This window comes from Ochotona princeps, chromosome 4, assembly GCF_030435755.1.
Source record: "Ochotona princeps isolate mOchPri1 chromosome 4, mOchPri1.hap1, whole genome shotgun sequence".
Classification (NCBI taxonomy): Eukaryota; Metazoa; Chordata; class Mammalia; order Lagomorpha; family Ochotonidae; genus Ochotona; species Ochotona princeps.
The window spans coordinates 16,823,988-16,842,217 of NC_080835.1; the positions used below are offsets into that span (position 1 = coordinate 16,823,988).

Below are 18,230 nucleotides of genomic sequence, written 5' to 3' on the forward strand. Positions count from 1 at the left end.
GGAGCTGTCAGTCATCCAGGCTCTGAGAGGTAAGGGGAGAAGTGACCTCAAGGATGGGCAGGATCTCAGGGAGTCACTGCCCAGTGGAGGTGAGGTGAGGCAAGGTACCTCTGAACAGAGAGGAGAGTGGGGCATACCCTGGCACAATGGTGGAAAGCCAGAGGGCAGAGAAGATGCTAGAAATGAAGGAATTAGCTGCTTTGTGTTCCCAGCAAGGGGGAAAGGCTGCTGGTTCCCAGGCTTCATGCCAAGGGCTTGCATCAAGCCTACCTTTACGTCCAACACTCAGTGGCCCCTTTCTAGCCTGATCTTAGAATTCCCTACTGGGCAGGTGGCCACTGAGAAGCAACACTAATTTCCTGTCTGATTGGCAGTGAGGTGTAGCCATGTGACTGCGCTGGAAACACAGCCGTGAAAGCCAAAAATAATGTGTGCAACTTCAGGATATATGTCCTTGCATGGAAGGGAAGTAACCTCCTCTCCGATAGCTGGGATGGAGATGTGATAACTACTGCTCAAACAGCTGTATTAAACCACGAGTTGGGAGTTCTGCATTGAGGATAGTGAAGCCACAAGGTAGATGAAACTTGGTTCTTGGAGGATCTTGAACTTGAGAAAGACCAAAACAGACAGAAGCTTTGCTTGACGCCAGATACAACCTGCACTGATAATAAGGATCGCAGCGGGTGAGGCGCTTCCCAGTGGCAAGAAGAGCTGAGGAGTAGGGACATCCTCAGGGAGGACTCACTGTGCAGTGAGGGATGTGAGGTGACTGCCGCTGTTCCTAGGATTGCACGGTGCTCCCCAGGGCGTGAAGTGGGGGTGGATAATGTGAGCAAAAATCCCCACCCAGCAGAAGTCCAGGGGTGGATCTGAAAGAGCTGAATTGAGAGATTGTATAAGAGGCAAAAAAAAAAAAAAATGACAGTTTGGAAGTAGCTTTACAGAAAGACAGCTAGAAGAGTTGAAAGTAATCACTGAAAAAAAACGTGTCGAGACTTATTTATTTGAAGCGGAGAGTTACAGAAAGAGTGGGAGAGGCAGAGAGATCTTCTGTCTGCTGATTCATTCCCCCAAATGGTTATAACTGCAGGGGCTGGGCCAGGCTAAAGCCAGGAGCTGCATTTGACTCTCCCACCTGTTCTTGGGTTATTCACCACTTTTCCAGATGTTGTAGTGAAAGAAGAGCAGCTGGAACTTGAACAGGTGCCTACATAGAATGCCAGCACTGCAGGTAGCAGCTTCACCCTCCTATGCCATAGGACCAGCCATGAAAGTAGTTCTCTGTCTCTTAAGATTTATTTATTTTACTTGGCCTGGCACAGTGGTCTAGCGACTATAGTCCTTGTCTTGAATGCACCAGGATCACATATGGGCACCAGTTCTAATCCCGGCAGCTCCACTTCCCATCCAGCTCCCTGCTTGTGGCCTGGGAAGGCAGTGAAGGATGGCCCAGAGCCTTGGGACCTTGTCCCATGTGGGAAACTCAGAAGAGTTTGGCTTCGGATCAGTTCAGCTCCGGCCCTTGGGGTCACTTGTGAATCAACAGACAGAAGATCTTCCTCTCTCTCTCCATATATATATATATAAATATATATATGACTTTGCAATAAAAAATTTATAAAAGATATTTATTTATTTTACTTGAAAGTCAGAGTTATGGGGAGGGGAGAGGAAGATCTTCCATCTTTTGGTTCACCCCACAAACGGCTACAATAGCCAGAACTGAGCCAGTCTAAAGCCAGGAGCCAGGGGCTTATTCCAAGTCTCCCATGTGAACGGAATGGTTGCTTTCCTAGGCTATAAGCAGGGAGCCGGATGGGAAGTGGAGCAGCCGGGATTCAAACTGGCACCCATATAGGGTGCCAATGCCACAGGTGGAGGATTAACCTGCTACCTCATCGCACTGGCCCTGGAAGTAGTCACTTCTAAAAGAAAAGAGAAGGGGCAAGATTTTTCTGCCTTTAAAAAAAAATAACCATTTGATCTTTGAAAATTGTACTTTGAAAATATAAAATTGAGGAAAACCCAACTTGAATGTGGCCTCTCCTGTTCTCAAGTCCCACAGCTAGCTTTTCTCTGTGAGTCACACGCAGGCAACGTCATCAGACAGTGGTTAATGTGCAGCCGATCGATCCACCACTCACTGTCTTCCCAGGGAAGTGAGTTATCGAGCCTCAGCTTTATCATCAATACAATGGGTACAAATGGTTCCCACACATGTTGTATGGCAAGCCGCTCAGGCGAGTTGCCTGACATGTGTTTGGCACCCAATCCTATTAATGGTGTTTGCTGTGTGTGTATTGTCTGTTCTCAGTGAGTCATTGAGAGCGTGCATCTCGTCAGCCAGAGGCCTTGGCAACAGATTGCTGGGGTGGGCATTTGGCACTGTGGTTAGGATGCCGCGTGGGAGCCCTGCTGCCCCTACTGGAGCCGCTAGGTTTGAGTCCTGGCTCCAATCCTGTTTGCAGTTTCCTGCTGAGGTGTGCCCTGGGAGACAGCAGGGAAAGGCTTAAGGACTGACTTCCCAGCTTCTGGGTTTTACCTGGCTCAGTCCTGACTGTGGCAGGCATTTACAGAGTGAAGCAGCAGATGAAAGAGCCAATGAATTAATACATATAATGTTAAAGGAGACAGATTGCCTCTGCTCCCACACTCATGAGTTACTGGAGCGTAGGTGTGGGTGAGGCCACGTGGTGCTGTCACTGAACTGGCACTGGATGCAGCTGCCCAAGACTGACCAGGTAGAGCGTAAGGGAAGATCATTACAGGGGCCCCAGCGAGGCTTCCCAGAGGGTACCTGAGAGTGGGGACAGCACAGGGTGGCTGGGGCACCCTGTGAGATGTCACAAAAGAAGAGCTTCTGAACTGGGCCTTGAAGGGCAGGGAGGAATTCCCTGCCTGGCTGGGACAGAGTCATTTGTCCCCCGATTCTCCACCTTATCCCTCCCCCTCCCACCCCACCCAGGAAGCAACAGGTGCAAAGGCATGCCAGCAAAGGATGGCGATTTCCCCAAACTGCTAACATCTTTGCAAGGGACCATGGAGCCATCAGCCAGCTCATGGACATGTGGGTAGAGTCTCTGGAAGACACACACAGGGAGCTGTGTAGAGTCAGCTCCGCAGAGAGGCAGCCGCAGCCTTGGATCAAAAACCCGCTTCCCATCATCCAGATAGGCTGTCCTTGATGACCTGTGGGTTTCAGTGTCATGCAAATGAGGAAGCGCATGGCGGACTGCACGGGAAGTCTGTTCTGTAGGTGTGCCTTCATGTCCTCCTCGGAGATGTGGGCTAGAGGCTGAAAGGTTGGCACATTATGAAAAAATCCCCTGAATGGCTTTCAAAATTGATTTGCACCAAAATAACCCTATCTTTTAATTCTATTTTTTCTCCCCACACTTTTTAAAGTTTCCTTTTACATACAATGAGTTCTGGATCCCAAACCCCACATGGTCAGTTTATCCAAGGACCTGGCCCTCCTCTGAGCATGCTGCCCAGCCCCCTCCTAGCCCCTTTTCTTCTTCCACCACAGCCGTTGTTGTTGGGCCATTTCCTGCCCTGCTGTGAATCCGACCCCAGAGGATGCAGCTCCCGCCTGCGATGGCAATTATGCGCTAATAGAAGATGGGCATGACGCACACAGGCGGTTTCTAGGCATCTGATGGTGCTCGTGCTGAGCTTGGGGTCCCAGGGGGCCGCTGGAGGCCCCTGCGCCTCGCTGAGGGAAAGGCACCCGGAAGGCGTCCAAATGTCATCACCTGCGTCCACGTCACACGTTGGCTCAGCACCTCCTGTGAGGCCCGTGCAGCCCGGTGGCCATCCCAGCATGCATCAGGTGGCTGCTGTGTGCAGGCACTGGACTGGGGCCCTCCCACGCATGCTCACTGCTTTCTGTGCTCTAATGTGTTATACCGGACTGGTGCCAAGAATCAAGATGGCATTTGCTATTCGGGGATTCAGGGCAATGGATGCATTTTAGGGTATTTTTTTTATTTGGAAGAAGAATGTATACCCATTTCACAAAGAAAAGTATGCTTCAAGCAGTCGAGCAAGGTCATCTAAAGGGAGTACGGAATGAGAACCCAGACTCAGCAACCTGCCAGCCCAGAGTTCATATCTCAACTCAACGTGGACCCGTTGTGCCACCTTGGGTGATTTGTTTGATTCTCTGGGTACCTGTTGCTCATTGGTAAAAGGAGGAGGGGGAAACATTCCTCACAGGGTCTCTGGGACTCAAACTCACACACATAAAGCACCTGGGATCCTGACTGTCACATGTGGGCTGCACATGTGTTAGCTCTTACTATTGCTAAGTAACCTATGGGCATTGTTTCAGTCTGGTTTGCCTCACTATAATGAAACACCTGAGGTCGGCTAACTTTATAAAAACAAGAGGTTTATTTAGCTCACACTTTGGGATGCTGAGAGTCCAACCAACAGGTTCAGGCTGATGAACCTTGCCTGGGCCCCTCCTAGTCAGGGTGGCAATGGTAGGGGCACATGTAGGAGGAGAGATTGGTCCAGAAACCAGAGTCGGCGGGGGGGCGCTTTTGGGGCTAGGCTCAGGCTTTGTAACAACCTGCACTGGCTTGGCAAGTGTTCCCGCCCCAAGGCAGCACAGCAATGATCCCAGACCTCCCTAGCACAAGACCTTGGCTCCCACCATACCACCCTGGGGACCAGGCCTCCAAACAAGAGTGTGTAGAAGTGGGCTGGCCCATGCTATTTGTTCTCAACTCCAATATGCCCCATGGCCCCCGAGGCTGGTTCTGGGAGGTGGAGGAAGGACAGTAGGGATCATGAAGTTATCCCCTCCCTGGGACTTAACACCAAACCAGACTGATCTGGGTTTGAGTCTTGATTATGCAAGCTTCTTCACGCCTCCTGACTCTCTGACCTTGACCATGACATGGAGCAGGCAGTGAGGATTAAAGAAAACAATACAGCAGCACTCAGAACTCATATCCCAGAGATCTGTGAGCATGCTGGATCGGGACAGGCTTCTGAGGAGGTCACGATTAAGCCGAGATTCAAAAGCTGGTAAGGAAAGAGCCAGGCTAAGACCCAGAATGAGGGGAGATTTTTAGACAACATACAGAACAAGTACATAGGGCCCAGGACCTGCTCGGAAGAAGACAAGGAAGTCCAGGGCAGCAGAGGGTGCTTGTGTGTGAGAGAATGGCCAAAGACCTACGTCTAGCATGGCCAGAAAAGGCAATTAGGTCCCCTGCTGGCCAGAAATTCTGAGCTCAGTCCTTGGGAGAGACAAGAGCAGCTGGGGATGTCCAGCACCTGTGCCCACAGCTGACTCATGTCCTGACTCATGAGTCAGGGAACCAAGGGCCTCTTGGGAGACTTCTGCTGAGCCAGTCCTCAACTTGCCCCAGAAGGAGCTACAGCCTAGCCACCCTCATCTGTGAGCCACTGGCCCAGGAAGCATTCTGGGGAGAGAAAGATGAGGGTCCAGTGCGGGAAGAGAGAGGTGGGGGAGAGGCAGGGCCGAGAGCACCCTGGGGCCCATCACAAAGGCCTCCTGGGAAACCAGGAAAATGCCAGCCTCCTGGGAAGGCTTAATGAGGCTGCTCCTGCCTCGTGGAGGGAGGCATACGGGACGCAGGTGTTGCTATTTTCTGGCACAATTATCCAGAATGAAGGCGGGAGCATGGGTGGCCGCGTCTGCCTACGTGTGTGTGTGTGTGTGTATGTGTGTGTGTGTGTGTGTGTGTGCTGTGTAGAGTGACACATCTGTGTGTCACCTCCCGTGGGAGAGGAATTGGCCCTGCTGACTGGTGCAAGCCTCCGGTCGCTGATGTGTGTCTCTGTGTCTTGTCCTGCTCATCTCACAGCACCCATGCATGGGGCTGAATCTGCTGCAGACAGGTGGTGCTCATGTGGCCGTGTGCATGGGGGTAATATGTGCACACGTGTGTTTACATGGCTCTAAAGTTGCAGCCTTCCAGGGTTCACCCCATGCCTGTCAGCTCAGCTGTTACATAGCTGCGGGTCTCCATCCCAGTGGCCGCACCTCATTTGTCCTCAGTGTGGATCTTGGTCCTTGAAGGCTCAGTCTCCTTAGCAATGTGCCTTGGGCCAGCCTCTCTGATCCGGGCAATTGCATGGCTACATCCCAGGCTACATCAATGTAGGGACTTCCTACTGCGGAATCTGGGAGGCACAGCTGCATCCCTGTCCGGGCCAGTGACGTGGCCTGCCCAGCCAGGCCTGGCCTGGGGCCATCCAGCCTGCTGTGTTGTGGAGGAGCCATGGGTGAGCACTGGGAAGAGTTCCCTTCCCCCCCACGCCTGTGTATCCTCTAAACAGCTGCGGCTCAAGGGACAGAGGAAGAGGAAGTGAGGCCCCTCCAAGATGAACTCAGGGAAGCCTTATCAGCCCAGGTCAGAGTTAGGCCCAAAGGATATGAGCCCTTGGGGAGTGATGATGGGTTTCTATGGAAATGCTACACAGGTTATACCTGTAGGACTCATGGCCAGGCTCTTGTCTGACATGAACTGAGCTTTTGGTCTGGGTCAGACCTTGAACTTGAGCTGGAAGAAATCAGTTAACAGCAACAACAGCCTGAATCTGTCTAGCCCTTCAGGGTCACACCTCCCAGCATGCTATAGCTCTGCTGAATCATACTTTAGGCCTTCTTCTGGGCCTACCTGCTCTGCCATGATTCTCATGGCTGGCTCTTTCTCCCCAATCAGGTCTTGGCTTAGATGGTCCCCTCCCTGGAGAATTCTTCCTTATCCACCCACATTGCCCCATGTTGGTCACTGTCTGCCACACCATGCTTCATTGTGTGTATAGGCGTATGTCATTGTCTCATCAACATGTCATCCTCTGGGACATTGGCCCTGGGACAAGGAGTGGGCCTTTGTCATTCTTGGTGAGCCTCCTGAGGCCAGGACCAATGTTAGCATGCTGTCTATGGTCAATAAATATATGTGACCAACAGAACAAATTCATTCAATACTACCTATGTGCCGGGTTCCATCATCTCATTCCAATAACCCGGAAGCCAAGCATGACTGCTCTTAGGATCCCTCCCCACCTTATTGAGAAAGGAAAGCAAAGTTCTTCTATAGGCTGAGAAACCCATCTAAGATCATACAGCTACTATGTAGGAGAGTTGGGATTTTTTTAAAGACTTGTTTATTTGAAAGTCAGAGTTATATACACACACACAGACACACACACACACACACACACACACACACAGAAATCTTCTATCTAACTGGTTCACTCCCCAGATAGCCCAGCATCCAGGGCTGAGCCACATTGAAGCTAGGAGCCAGGAGCTTTATCCAGGTCTCCTGTAATGGAAACCAGGGACCACCAGGGAGCCTACAGCCACTTATGGAAAAGGAAGAAGCTGTATTTCTTCGGAGGGCCTCAACCGGGATCACCCCCAAAAGGCTGAGTCCCTGCAGATTGTCTTTTGTCTGGAGCCTTTGTGGTAAAAGCAGGAACAAGTGAGCAAGGTTACACAAGTGACTATGCATTACGTAGCCTAGCCTTGAGCTCTCACAATTTTGGAACTTTCTGAGCTGTTACAATTCCTGGTATTTCCTATCTGTTTTGGTGGCATATTATCTCAGCCAACCAGCTGTACCGACCTTGTCCCTGCATGACTCAGAGCAAGCTCCTACATGGCCTTCATGTAAGCCATTCTGCGTGGCCCACGTGCAAGGCTGTTCTTTGCCTCACAGGCCTCCTTTGTGCCTCATCTTCCGTGTGGGTGCAGGAACTAGGGTACTGGGGCCATCCTCTGTTTCTTTCCAGAAAGCTGGATTGGAGGTGAAGCAGCCAGGACTTGAACCAGCACCCATATTAGGATGCTGGCATTGCTGGCAGCAGCTTAACTCACAATGCCATGCTGCAGACTGCAACAATCGGGCTTTTTACCCAGCTCTGGCTGATCCAGGCTCCTAGCACTGCTCTAAGCAGGAGACAGGATGGGAAGGAAAAGTCTGTGGCCCAGGAGATGGACAGATAGACACCTCTTTTTATTTACAGCTATTAAAAAAAAAAAGCACTAAAGAACTTTGTGAAAATCAACCATCAGGACTGGCACTGTGGTGTGGTGGGAGAAAGACACTCCCTGTAGCACTAGTATCCTATATGGGTGCTGGTTCCATGTCCTGGGTACTCCACTTCTTCTTCTTCTTCTTAGTTTCTGTCTTCATCTTCTTTTAAGATTTATTTATTTTTATTGGAAAGGCAGCTCAGATTTATGGAGAGAAGGAATGAGAGAAAGATCTTCCATCCTCTGGTTCACTCCCCAAGTGGCCACAATGGCCAGAGCTGAGCTGATCTGAAGTCAGGATCCTCTTATGAGTCTTCCACATGGGTGCAGGGTCCTGAGGCTTTGGGCCATCCTCGACTGTTTTGCCAGGCCACAAGCAGGGAGCTGGACAAGAAGTGGAGCAGCTGGAGCTTGAACCTGTGCGCAAATAGGATCCTGGTGCATGTAAGACAAGGACTTTAGCCACTAGATTACCGCTCCGGGCCCCTGGCTGCCCCACTTCTAAATCACCTTCCTGCCGATGGCCTGGGAAAAGCATTGGAAGATGAGCCAACTGTTTAATCCTGGCTGCCCTGGCTGGACTAGGTTTAGGTTTAAGCAGGAGGACATGTCAGGTGGCTGGGACTGGCTGGTCCCAGACAGCCTGGCTCACAAGTGTGATAGGAGGCTAGGGATGCCAGTCAGGGTCTGGGCAAGCCTTGTGGTAGATGCAGCTGGTTAGCTCAGGCTGCCTGGCAGGCTGCTGGACTCTGAGACAACAAGCATGCAAGCAACTAGGTCTCCTGCAGAAGCCAACCAGTGTCCCTTCTGCCACCTTCCATCCACCCAGGAGAGTTCATGATCCATTTCGATTCAGTAGGTGACAGAAGAAGCTTTTCATATGAGGCATGGCACTGGAGTTTGGTTTCAGTCCACCCCTCTTGCTTCTGATGCAAAAAGGTATGCACCGGTCTGGCGCTATGGCTCAGTGGCTAAATCCTCACCTTGTAAGCACCAGGATCCTACATGGGAGCCAGTTCATGTCTCAGCTGCTCCATTTCCCATCCTGCTCTCTGCTTGTGGCCTAGGAAAACAGTAGAGGATAGCCCAAAGCCTTGGGACCCTGCACCCATGTGGGAGACCTGGAAGAAGCTCCAGGCTCCTGGCTTCGGATCGGCACAACACCGGCCACTGCGGCCACTTGGAGAGTGAATCATTGGACAGAAGATCTTCCTCTCTGTCTCTCCTTCTCTCTGTATATCCGACTTTCCAATAAAAATAAACCTTTTTTTTTAAAGAATTCTTTAAAAAATAATCAGTCATGTCAGATATTTCTAAGGACAACCGGAAACTCTGATACTAGGGAAATACTTGAAATGAAATGACATTCACTCATTCATTCATTTGTTCACTCAAACACCACCCTTGAGCTAACACCCCACACCCAAGTTGACCTTGCCCTTCCACCTCCCACCCCAGGAGTCAGGACTTTGCACAAACATCCTCCACTGGACAGAAACGGTTCACAAAGATGCTCATCATACCTTGCTAGCAGATTTTCTCTGTGACCTCGGAGCATACACTTCCACCTGCTTATTGCCATCTCCCCCAGTAAGATGGCACCTCTTTGGGACCCAGCCTTGTTTTCTCCACGGTTGTAACTATGGCTTTTCCTGAACTGTCTGGCATGTGGCAGGTGCTCAGTTAACATCTGGGAGCACCCAGGTGCACACCCCAATGTAGTGGCTCTGGGTGGGAACACATTTTAAATCTTTACTAACAGGGTTCCTACCTGGGGCAGAGGGACCCCTCCTTAACAGCAGGGTGGTCTTAGGCAAGCTGCTCACCCTCTCTGGGCTGCTATTTGGCACACATACAATGATAAGCTGCTGGGGCTCCATCAGGCACACAGACCCTGAACGTCCATCTTTGCGGGGAAGAATATGATGCTTGGGAAGTAGAAGGCTCCTGCCTAAGGCCACCATGTTGCAAGTAGATTTGGGGCCAGGTTGCCCTCAAATTCAAGCTCAGCTCAGAATGATTCCAATTGCAGTGTTCTCTCTGCCTCCTTCCCCAGGAGGACCTGAAGGAGGCTGACCAGGTTGGCACTGCTCAGCGGTGGGCCCTAGCTCACCCCCTCCCCACTCGTGGTGGCTGGGCTCCCACAGCCTCAGAACCCTGGAAAGAACAGCCAGTTTCTCTAGATGCCAGCCAGCCACAAGATTAAGCCTTATTTTTCCCCAGTAGGGACCAGCAGGGGTTCATTGCCTTTTAAAAGGACAATGTCAGCTGTGAGCATATGCTTCAAGTTCTGTTTCCTCTTCCACAGCTCCATCTACACAAAGGCTGCTGGAAGAGAACAGTTTCACTTCTGCACACTGGCCCTGGTTGCAGCTGGAGCGTCAGCTTGCCAGTGAGGTGGGGAGGCAGTGGCCGAGTCAGGTGAGAACCCTGTCTTCCACCTGCTCTGACTCCCCTGACCAATGGGCTGCGAGCCGGGTTTGGTTGCACCTGATGGGCCAGAGGGCTCCTGGGCTGTAACCCGGACCTTGGAAACAGCAGGCCATTGCGGACCTTCCCTCTGTGGGGTCTGGCATGGGGACAGCATAGACTCCTATTGGGGTTGTGGTCTGTCATGATCCTTACATAGCTTTTTGGTTTGAAATTATTGACAACTCACACTGAGGTACCAACATGGTTCAGAGGGTTCCTGCGTGCCCTTCTCCCAGCGTTCCCCCAAAGACACCTTCTCCATTGACCCAAGACACTGTCACAATCAGGAAGCTGACATGGATGCAGTGCTGTGTCTCATTGACTAACATATTTGAAAAGCAGAATGGCAGAGAGAGGGGGAGAGACAGAGAGAATCTTCTACCTGTTAAATTCACTCCCCAAATGTCCACAACAGCTGGGACTGGGCCAAGCTGAAGCCAGAAACCAACAACTCCATCCAGGTCTCCTGTAGAGGCCCAAGTATTTCTTTCTTTAGACTTATTTATTTATTTGAAAGACAGAGTTGAGAGAAAGAGAGAGAGAGAATGATCTCAGTGGCCAGAGTTGGGTTGTTTTGGAGCCAGAAGCTTCATTCAGGATTCCCACAGGGATACAGAAATCCAAGCACTTGGGTCACCTTCTGTAGCTTTCCCAAGTCATTGGCAGGCAACTGCATCAGAAGTGGAGCATCTGGAACTCAACCCGGGGGATGGAGGTACTATAAGCAAAAGTTTTATCCACAGTGCTCTAGCACAGGAGATCATTCTCTGCTGTCTTCCTAGGACATCAACAGGCAGCTGGATTGGAAGCAGAACAGCTAGGCCTGGGACTAGCAGTCACATGAGATGAGTATCTCAGGCAGTGGCTTAAGCAGTTGCACTACAACAGTGGCCCCTAAAATCATCCTTACTCTGTAGTTCTCTGGAAGTCTGAGTCTGTTGCTACCAGAACTAACACCTGAAGCCGCTGACTTGTAGGGATCGGGGTGGTATAATTCACAGGTTTGGAAACTCACATCAGAGATCCGATGGCTCCTTTTGGGTTGGTGTCCAACGAGGGTGTCCACGACAGGATCCATGTGACAAGAAGATCATACAGAGAAAGGAGGCAAAAAGACGCTAGGCCCAAATGTGGGCTTCTATGCCCATGGTCCTGTGTGAACTCCCACAAACCAGTGATGCGAGGACCTCATCCAGTGCAGGCTCCAGCCCCACCCAGTCACGTCACTCTGGGCACCACACCTTTACCATGGAGTATTGGAATACCACCCAGCTCCCAAGCTGATGTCCACACCCTGGTGCTGGAAGTCTGCAAGCCACATCGTTGTTAACACTTCCCCATGGTGGAGATCTGCTGGGCACTGGTGGGGTTTGCAACCCTGGGCTTCATGTCCTGGATATTTAGGAAGCTTTTTGCATTGCTATTTCTACACACACACACACACACACACACACACACACACACACACACACACTGTATCTCCTTCTCTCTAGATTTCCTGTGCTTTGAGTATTGGAGCTCTCATATCCATTTTCTAGTTCTCTTACTGTTTTCCGGGATGTACTCTCTGCATGCTCTGGAGTGCGAGTTCCCCAGCTTTGCTTCACTCCCGCCCGCTGAGTTGTCCCTGCTATTACATTTTTCCCAGGAGCGCTCTGTTCCCTGCGTTCCTCTGTGATGGCGTCATGTTCTTTGCTTGCGGATGCACGCTCTTCTGTCATCTCCTTGGATTCGTAGAGTTTTGTTTTCCTGGTGATTCTACGGTATGATTTAGAGCAATCATAAATACGTCACGCTGCCTGCATTCCCTGTGTTCAGCTGAGGTCTCGGTGCTCACATTGCAGACATTTCTGGGGTGTCCCATGGCCCTTTGTAATTTGTTCTTCAAAAATAACCAGGCCCATGGAGGAGAGGGTGAGCCTAGAAGTGAAGACGCCCACTTCCCATATTGCAGCAGGATGTGTCCCTGCTCAGGTTTCTCACTCCAGGTTCCTGCTATTGCAGACCCTGGGAGGTGGCAGATACTAACTCCAGTGGTTGGGTACCTGCCACTCAGGTGGGGCACCTTGATTGAGTTTCTGGCTCTGAGCTTCGGCTCTAGCTCAAGCCAATCCCAGTCCCAGCTCCAGCTGTTGTAGGCATTTGGGAAGTGAGTGAACAAAAGGGAACTTTGTGTGTTTCCATGTGTGCATGTATGTATGTGTTTGTCTGCCTCTCAAATAAATGAAAAATCGCAATCAAATTTAAAACAGTAGCCAGTCCCAAGTGAGCCTGGGAGATTGTAGCCCTTGGCAGGGATAATATCTGCTGGTACCCCAAGGCCTTGGTTTTTGCTCAGACAGTTTCTCAGAGGATATTTTGTCCCTGTCCACCCCAGAGGTCAGAGGTCTGACCTCCAGTGTGCAGTCAGCTTCCTGGGAACCTGTTGTGAGATATGGGCATTTGACATCCCAACCATGTTTTCAGAGGATTCCTGTTCTCACCTGTGGGCATTCTCTATGCAGAGATCTTGTGTGTTATGGCCACCAGAGGATTGACCCGGAATTCTCCATGGGCAGGACACAGAGCCTGGGGAGAGGGCTGGAGTCTCAGCACTTACTCAGTGGCGTTCTCTGCCAGTCTTTGCTCTCCCAGGACAGCCCCCCTGCCCCACGCCAGGGGTGCAGGTGATATGCCTCTGCAAGAACTTCTCAGAGGCCACCAGGCCAGGCCCTGGCCTTGACCCAGCCCCCCACGCCCTGCCGCAGGTCCCAGCCTCAGGATGCCTTTCTCCTCTCTCCTCTGAACTAAGCTTGCAGAAGTTACACAGACTGTGCTGACTGCAACCCGAGCTGCACGGTGAGACGTGGCACCTGTTGCGATCCCACATGTGTTCAGAAGCTGGGCACAGGTTCTGAGGGCGCTGGTTGAGGAGCAATTTGTCTGTTCCTGGCTGTGGTTCGGGCCGTGACAGATCCGAGTCCTCAGAAACCAGCCCCTGGGGGTGGTTGGAGCTCGGGCTGTGCGGAGCATGATCTTAGGTCACGTTTACTGCTGAGGATGAAATCGGACAACTAGAGAATAGTCTGCAGCTCTGAGAGCTCCTCCTCCACACACACCCGCCTGTTGCCTGCAGTTGCTGCAGCTGGCCAAGGAGGAGGAGGAGGAGGTTCTGGGCCAGCCCGATGGACATGACGGAGGGGCCCCTGAATTGTTTAGACATTAGACTGTTCTGCTGGGTCAAGAGAGCATGTGTGTTGCAGGATGAAGATTTATTGGCACTTTAATGCAATTAAACAATCCTGGAGCCTGCGCTGTGATGCAGCCAGCTAGGCTTCAGCCTGCAAAGCCGGCATCCCTTAGGAGTAGCAGTTCGAGTCCCCCCCAGCTGCTCTACTTCCAATCCAGTTCTTCGCTAATGCGCCTTGGGAAGTAGTGGAAGATGAGTCAGTGCTTAGCCTGCTGTCACCCACCTGGGCGATCCACATGGAGTTCCTGGCTCCTCACTCTGGAGCGGCTTCACCCTAGCTGTTGGGGAGTGAGTCAGCACGAGAAAGCTCTCTCTCGCCTTTTCTCTCTACACTCCACATTTCAAATAAACAATTATTTCTTTTTTAAAATCGAGCAATCCTTCATTTATAAAAGAGCAGGCAAAAAGACTGGATCTGAGATAACAACTTGGGTTTAAATCCCGACACTCTTGGAATCTCTGCGCTGCTCCTATTCTGCTACTGGGCAGCCACCGAGAGCTTCCAGATGCCGCCCGAACAAAAACAAAATTCCATTACAACCTCACTGCCTTGGTTGGGCCCAGTATAGGTGTCTAGCTTTTGGGTTCTGTCCCACACTGGCCATCACCGGGCCCTTAGGTGGGAGACATCGAGTTGGGGAGTCTAAAGAAGGAAGGCAATGATCAAGGCCAGGAGAGTTCAGGAGGGAGCAGATACAGTCGCCTGTGCAGTGGCGATGATGGGGGCACCTGACTTCACCCAGATACAGCCACACAGAGGCTGACAGCAGCCCTGATGTTCCCTGCTGTGACCTGGTTCCAGGCCCTGCCAAGCTGTCCGCTACGCACTGCAGCCAGGTCCTCATGCATGCAATGTGGATGCTTCTAGTGTTCAAGTTTACCTGGGCTAGCTCAACCTTGGGCTGAGGCGGGAGCTGTCAGGAGCAGAGCTCTGTTGTCTGGGCTGAGCTCCCCACCCTGTTCCTCCCCACCCCCCCTGACCAGGACATCTCACTGCTGCTCCTGGACAGGAAGGAGTCCTGCCAGGGAGATCTTGGGGCCCAGTGGGATGTGGGGAACACCTCATCGGCCTGTGTCCCCTGAGTGGGTAATGTCCCTTGCAGATGGAAGAAGCCAAGAGCCCACCATTCAAGCCAAGTGACCTTGGCGTGTGATGTCTAACTCCTCAACCCATGACCTACAAACTGGCCATGAAAGAGCCCTCACCAAGATTTTGCCTTACCTCTTCATCTGCCCAGATGTGACCCTTGATAATTAATAAAGTCAATGGTGCAAGAATAAAATAAAGAAATAAACAGGCCTGATCCTCTTCCCTCTGTTAGTGATGTGACATGGGGCAGCGTGCTCCGGTTTTCATCACGTCAGTTTCCTCATCTGTGAAATGGTGTCCCATGCTTCTCTGTCACAGCCTGCATCATCACTGCAGTGACAGTCCCATTTGCATGCGTGTTTCATCAGGGCCTGTGTCAATTACTAACAATAAGAGCTGATACAGAGATTTCCACTTCCGGTTAGGATGTCAGCAGGTGCAAAAGGCCTTTTTGTTCCTGTGGTGACAGCAAGAAAAAGTTAGAGAAAATGGAAGTAAGATGTTGTAGGGCACTCAAGAAGGGCAGAGGAATGGTGAACAGCAGAGTTCCAGAAACAAACAACAGCTGTGGCTGCCCCCACATGTGGGAAGGTGGGACCCTCAGTATGGTGGGAAAAGGGACGGCAGTTACTGAGATGGACACTTAACAAGGACTAAGGCATGTCATTCCTGCCTGCCTGGAGTGCCAGGGGTGGCAAGTCCAACTGACATCTGGAAGTGTCTAGAACACATGGAGCGACCATGCAGGCCAGCAAGACAGAGAGACCTCAGATGCACAGAGACTCCATCCTGCTATTCAGCCCCACTCCTGCCCATGTTTTTCTAGAAGGCAGAGGTGAGGGAGAGGCACCAAAGGAGAGAAATGTGAGCAGTCTTCTGTATTCACACATCTAAGTGAGAATCAAAAATGTTGGTAACTGAAGTCAGCCCCGCACTACCCCCACTGGAGGATGTTGGTAGCTGGGCTAATTACACGAACTCCATCTAATTAGAGCTGTTTGTCATCTCAGATCTGCTGCATTCCAGGAGAATTTTGAATGATCAGATTGCTGCTCTGTCAGATAGCAAAGAGATTTTGGTTTTCTAGGAAACAAGCAAAGCACAAATTGAAATGACACTTCAAGTTCATTGTTTTAAATACACACTTTCTAGGATATGACAGAGGTGCCCATTCAGCTTAGTGGTTAAGAATCTGCGTGGGTTACCCACACCCAATTATCAGAGTGCTTGGTTTGAGTCCCAGCTCTGTTTCTGATCTGGCTTCCTGCTAATGTGCATTCTGAGGGGAAATAGGTGATGGCTCAAGTCCTGGTGTCCCAGTCACCCACGTGAGAGAGCTGGATTGGATCCCAAGCTCCTGGCTTCAGCCTGACCCAGCCCTGGCTGTGGTGGACATTTAGGGAGGAAGCCAGAAGACGAAAGATCCTTCTGTTTCAATGCCTCTGCCTTTCCAATGAAGTGGAAATAAGTACTTTTTTAAAAAAGAATAGAATAAAATTAAACAGTAGACAAAAGAATACATGAGAAACGGGACCTATAATCAAGACACGATGAGAGTGATAGAAGTAGACATGCCCTAGTTATTGGAATAAGAAGAAAAGCCCCTTTAACAATATGTAAATATGTGAAGAAATTTACAAGCCAAAAATAGAGTGGTTAAAGTAGGAGATTTCAGGATATGAGAGAAGTCCTCAAATATAACAAAATGAAGATTAAAGAAATAGAAAGCAAAATGTCAGAACCAAGCACTACCGGATAAATAATGGATTAGATGCAAAGAAGGGGAGTAGTAAACTTGAAAGCAGGTGAAAACAAGTCAAAACAGGAGAATAGAGAAAAAAAACCTGGAAGAAACAAGGTATCAGTAACCTGTGGCAGGATATACAGTCCAAATCCGGAACCATTGATAGCTGAAAGCAGTGTAAACAAACGCAAAGATACAGAAGTCTGGGTGCAGATTTAGTCCCAGATCCATTTAAAGCTGATTTTCGTTTAAGGTGAGAGGTGGGGATCTTGATTCTTACTTATGCAAACTGCAATCCAGTGGTCCCAGCAGCAATTGTGAAAGAGACCAGGCTTTTTTTTTTTTTTTTTTTTTTTGTTTTGGATTATCTTAGCTCTCTTGTCAAAGATTAGTTGACTGCACATATGTGGGCTCCTTTCTGGGTTTTCTATCCTGTTCCATTGGTCTTCTCTATTTCTGTACCAGTACCACACTGTTCTGATTGTCTTATAGATTATCTTGAGGTTTGGACTTAGGATTCCTCCAGTTTTATTTTTAATCTTCAAGATAGCTCTGGTCATTCGTGGTCTCCTGTGTTTCCAGACGAACTTTTGTACCATCTTTTCTATTTCTGAGGAAAGGTTGGAATTTTGATTGGGATTGCATTGAATCTGTATATAACTTCCAATAATATGGGCAATTAGATTATGTTGATCCTGCCAATCCAGAAACATGGTAAATTTCTCTTTTAATGTCTTCTTCTATTTCTTTTTTCAACCATAGAGGTCTTCCACATCTTTGGTTAGGTCTATTCCAAGGTATTTAAAATTTTTCTCCGCTATTAAAAAGGGGACTATACTGGACCCAGAGCAATAGCCTGGACTAAAGTCCTTGCCTTGCACACACCAGGATCCCATATGGGTGCCAGTTCTAATCCTACGTGCTCCACTTCCTGTCTAGCTCCATGCTTGTGACCTGGGAATGCAGTAGAGGATGGCCCAAAGTCACCTGTACCCACTTGGAAGATCCAGAAGAAACTCCTGGCTCCTCGCTTTAGATCAACTCATCTTTGGCCATTGTGGCCACATGGGGAGTGAACTAGCAGATGGAAGATCTTTCTCTCTGTCTCTCCTCTCTGTATATCTGCCTTTCCAATAAAAATAAATAAATCTTTAAAAAAACAGGGAGGGGGAACTTACTTACAAGTTCTTTCTCGGACATAGAGTTATTTGTATATACTAGGGCCATTGATCTATGTTTATTAATTTTGTATCCTGCCAAACTCTCTTACGAGTTTCAATACTATCTTGAGTCTTTTGGTTTCCTATGTGTAGTATCATGTCATCAGCAGACAGGGATGATTTTAATTCCTCATTTCCAACTTGGATTCCTTTAATTTCTTTTTCTTGCCTAATAGCTCTAGCTAGAAATTCAATACTACGTTGAATATCAGTGATGAAAGTGGACATACTTGTCTAATTTCAGAACTTAGTGGACAAGTTTCCAGTTTTTCCCTGTCTAGTATGATACTGGCATTGGGTTTTTCTTATACTGCCTTGATTGTGCTGGAGAATGTTCTTCTATGCCTATCTTGCTTAGGGTTTTTAGCATGAAATGGTGTTGGATTTTATCAAATGCTTTCTATATATCTATTGAGATAATCATATTGCTTGTATTCTTCAATTTG

The 18,230-nt window shown here is 49.7% G+C and overlaps 1 long non-coding RNA gene across 1 annotated transcript; it reads left to right on the forward strand.

Moving 5' to 3' along the window:
* Window positions 1–10,331: 10,331 nt before the first annotated feature.
* LOC131480071 (uncharacterized) lies at window positions 10,332–15,039 on the forward strand. The gene is made up of 2 exons (XR_009245234.1): window positions 10,332–10,450; window positions 14,834–15,039. It is a non-coding gene; the product is annotated as an uncharacterized LOC131480071 (long non-coding RNA).
* Window positions 15,040–18,230: the final 3,191 nt, after the last annotated feature.